The 3,562-nt window shown below is 34.2% G+C and overlaps 1 long non-coding RNA gene across 3 annotated transcripts; it reads right to left on the bottom strand.

Moving 5' to 3' along the window:
* Positions 1-800: 800 nt before the first annotated feature.
* On the bottom strand, positions 801-2,967 carry LOC128295244 (uncharacterized). Of its 3 annotated transcripts, XR_008285589.1 has the most exons (3): positions 2,884-2,967; positions 1,985-2,021; positions 801-1,132 (listed from the first exon to the last, which is right to left on the bottom strand). It is a non-coding gene; the product is annotated as an uncharacterized LOC128295244 (long non-coding RNA). The 3 variants fall into 3 exon arrangements; XR_008285588.1 differs by lacking the exon at positions 2,884-2,967 and having other exon boundaries at positions 1,974-2,420; XR_008285587.1 differs by lacking the exon at positions 2,884-2,967 and having other exon boundaries at positions 801-1,124; positions 1,985-2,420.
* Positions 2,968-3,562: the final 595 nt, after the last annotated feature.

Raw genomic sequence — 3,562 nt, 5'->3', positions numbered from 1 at the left:
TCACCTAGGGCCCATTGAGTGGCATAATTGGGTAGGAACCATCACTCTCCTATAAATACCCAAAGGTATCCACATTATAGGGGGACTCCTCTCTATTTAGACAAAACCCTAACACACTAAAGTTCTATTCCTTTTTTGTCGGAGTCCCTTTACATTTTCGGCTCTTGGCCCTAAAGTAGGTAAACTGACATTCCTTGACACTTCCCCTTCTCCTCCTCCATCTTCTTTGATACCGCGTATGAACAATATATTAGTGGTATCAATATAAAAATGGCTACTAATGACTAGTTTTTATTGTAACACCCCTCGCCCGCATCCGACGCCGGGACGGGGTTCGAGGTGCTACCTGACTTTTACTAACACTTCCATACTAAACAGGGCCATGAAATCTCAAATAATTAAAAACTTTTCTTTTCACATGCAATTTGTCCCTTATGCGAGCTTACGAGGCCCAATACATGCATTCGGGGCGGTTCGGGACCCAATCGAAAACTCATGAAAAACTTAGAAAAATCTCTTGCGTTAAGGCTTCACACGCCCATGTGCTCGGCCGTGTGGCGAAATAGTCTAATTATCAAGCCTTTTGTCACTCTCACACCACATGCATAGATACATACTTATCCAATAACACACAACGTGGCATAAATGAGCTCTTAAACATCTACAAACATGATATGCTCAAGTTATTTTCTTATGTAATAAATATTATAGAATTTGCCCATATCATTACTACATACTAGACATAACTATCATTACATCACAAACCATTCATCAAGCATTATTAACTATTTACCAATCACTTAATCCTGCATTAGTTACTAGCTCATCAATGAATCTCAATTCAATCTCTAGGCATGCATGTTGTAAGCCACATCACAAGAAATAATAACATAAATGCATAAGAATAATCATATGGGCCCATAACGTCATTAGCCGACATAGGCCAATTTACATGACTAATACTACCTTAATAACAAGCCAATGCCTTTGGCTAAATCATAATATTACATACTCACATTAAAACCCTATACATGCCATAGACTCGAATCACTTGAGTTTACTTACTCGATAACGTTAACTCGATAGGGTGATAATATCTCCGACGGCCTCCAACCCGAGCTAACCTGGAACTCTAGAAAACATGGGAAAGAAGGGGTAAGCTTTAGCTTAGTAAGTTCATATGAAAACAATAAGCAACTCATTAACTTGTTTTATCAATGTTTACAACATATTTTCAAGTTCACTACAAGCTGTCTTTCTGAGCAACAGTCACTAAATTATTTATATCAGGAGCTACGAAACTCCAAATTAAGTTCCGTTAATTTTCCCTGAAACTAGACTTATTTTATTTTTTTCCATAAAATTTCCAGAATTTTTGGTTAAGCCAAATAGTACAGTTTATTAGTTAAAGTCTCCCCTGTTTCAGGGTATGACCACTCTGACCCCTATACACTACAAACCGAATTTCTCCCTGTACAAAATTCCAACGACCATGCCGTTTATTCCCCATAAAAATAGACTCAATAAGGAATCCATTCATGTAAGGTATAACTCTTAATAATTTTTGTACAATTTTTGGTGAATTTCTAAAGTTAGAATAGGGGATCTCGAATTCATTCAGACCCTGTTTCACAAGAATTCAAATATCAAACAATATGGAATTCTTTTTCTTCCTCTGTTTCTTTCATGTGAAAATAGACTCATTAAGCTTTAATCCCATATTTTATTCTGCCTCTAACTCATTTTCCACTATTTTTAGTGTATTTTCAAAGTTACACTACTGCAGTAACTCAAATCTGTCAAGGCTAAATTACTCATTCATGATCATTGTTCATAATATTAATACAACACCATTTTATCCATCATGGTAAGAATACATATTATGCATCATAGATCATCACATATCAAGGCATTCTCATAGGATTAGTATACATACTTGCACAACTCGTAACATAACTCGAGTGCATACTCACCAATGACTTACCTCATTGAGACCATCATTAACTCTTTCCTTGGATTGCCTGTTGAACACTTGGAATACTAATTAGATACTCGGAAAAGCCTTTGCACATAAGTGCTTCAATTGTAGCTAAAGCTACCTCATATCTCATGACAATTCAATGCTCACTCTCGAGCTAGTCATCTAGACTCATAATTCCTAGTGACATGTCACTCGTATCCTATTCTATTCCTAAGGTTCAAACGGGATTTTTCCTCGTCTATTAAGGCTTTGTCTTATCATATTTCTATTAATTACATACACATTAATATCTGTACAATTCATGTAATGATAACATTTAAATACATGTATAGCATGGTATTGTTTACATACGAACTTACCTCGATACCACAAATGTGAAAAGGACATACTCGTCCATAAATCGATTTCTTTCCGTTCTAGGTCTAAGTCTCAATTTTCATCATCTATAACATCACATTTAGCCTACCAATCAGTCACAATATTCATATGGGTCTAAAATCATATTTTACAAATTTTCATTTTGACCCTAAACTTTTGCATATTTGCACTTTTGCCCCAATGCTTGTAAATTAATTTTATTCAATTTCTATAAGGTTTAAGACATGCTGAACATTTTCTCTTCTATGGCAACTCCAAATTTTCACTAATTCACACACTTATGACCAATTTGTAACTTTCACAATTTAACCCCTTTTGACATTTTTACCGAAATTCATTGAATAAAACTCATATTTAACACATCAAACATTCATTATCCACTATAAATCATCAAAGCACAACCATATCATGAATGGGTAAATTTTAAACTCTAATTTCTCTTCAATCAATTGGTAGAAATAGAAAATTTAAGCTTCGGGATCTCAAAAATACGAAAATCATTAAAAGCGGGACAAAAACCATACCTATATAAGCCATAAAAGCTTGGCGAATGGAGCTCATCCATGGCTGCTATTTTCTGTTCTTTCCCACGGTTGAAGAAGAAAGAATGAAAAAAATGATAGCTTTTATCATTTGTCTTATTAGGTTATTTTAATTAATTTACAAAATTACCCTTTTATTTCAACCAAATTTCAAAATACCAAAAAATATCCATTCACTAACTTATTAAAGGAATAATTGTCACATAAGGACTTTCAATTTAAAACTCATAACAATTAGGCACCTCATATATAAAGAACTCAACTTTTGCACTTTTTACAATTTAGTCCTTTTGACTAAATTGAGTGCTCAAACGTCAAAATTTTGAATAAAATTTTTACGAAATATTTTCACAAATTCATAGACTATAAAAATATAATAAAATAATTTTTTTTAAATCGGGTTTGTGGTCCCGAAACCATCGTTCGACTAGACCCAAAATCGGGCTATTACATTTCTTCCCCCCTTTAGGGATTTTCGTCCCCGAAAATCTTACCAAAAAAAGTTGTTCTCTACTTTCACGAGTCACTTATATCTTTTTCTCACAACTTACAAAACAATTCCACACAAGCTCATACTCAAGATTTCCTATAGCTTTTCCATAGTAGAGGTATAAGCCTCGGAGCTCAATTTGAAACACTGGAGACTGACATTCTTGGAACT

This window comes from Gossypium arboreum, chromosome 7, assembly GCF_025698485.1.
Source record: "Gossypium arboreum isolate Shixiya-1 chromosome 7, ASM2569848v2, whole genome shotgun sequence".
Classification (NCBI taxonomy): domain Eukaryota; kingdom Viridiplantae; phylum Streptophyta; class Magnoliopsida; order Malvales; family Malvaceae; genus Gossypium; species Gossypium arboreum.
This window is presented reverse-complemented; position numbering and strand designations above follow the sequence as displayed.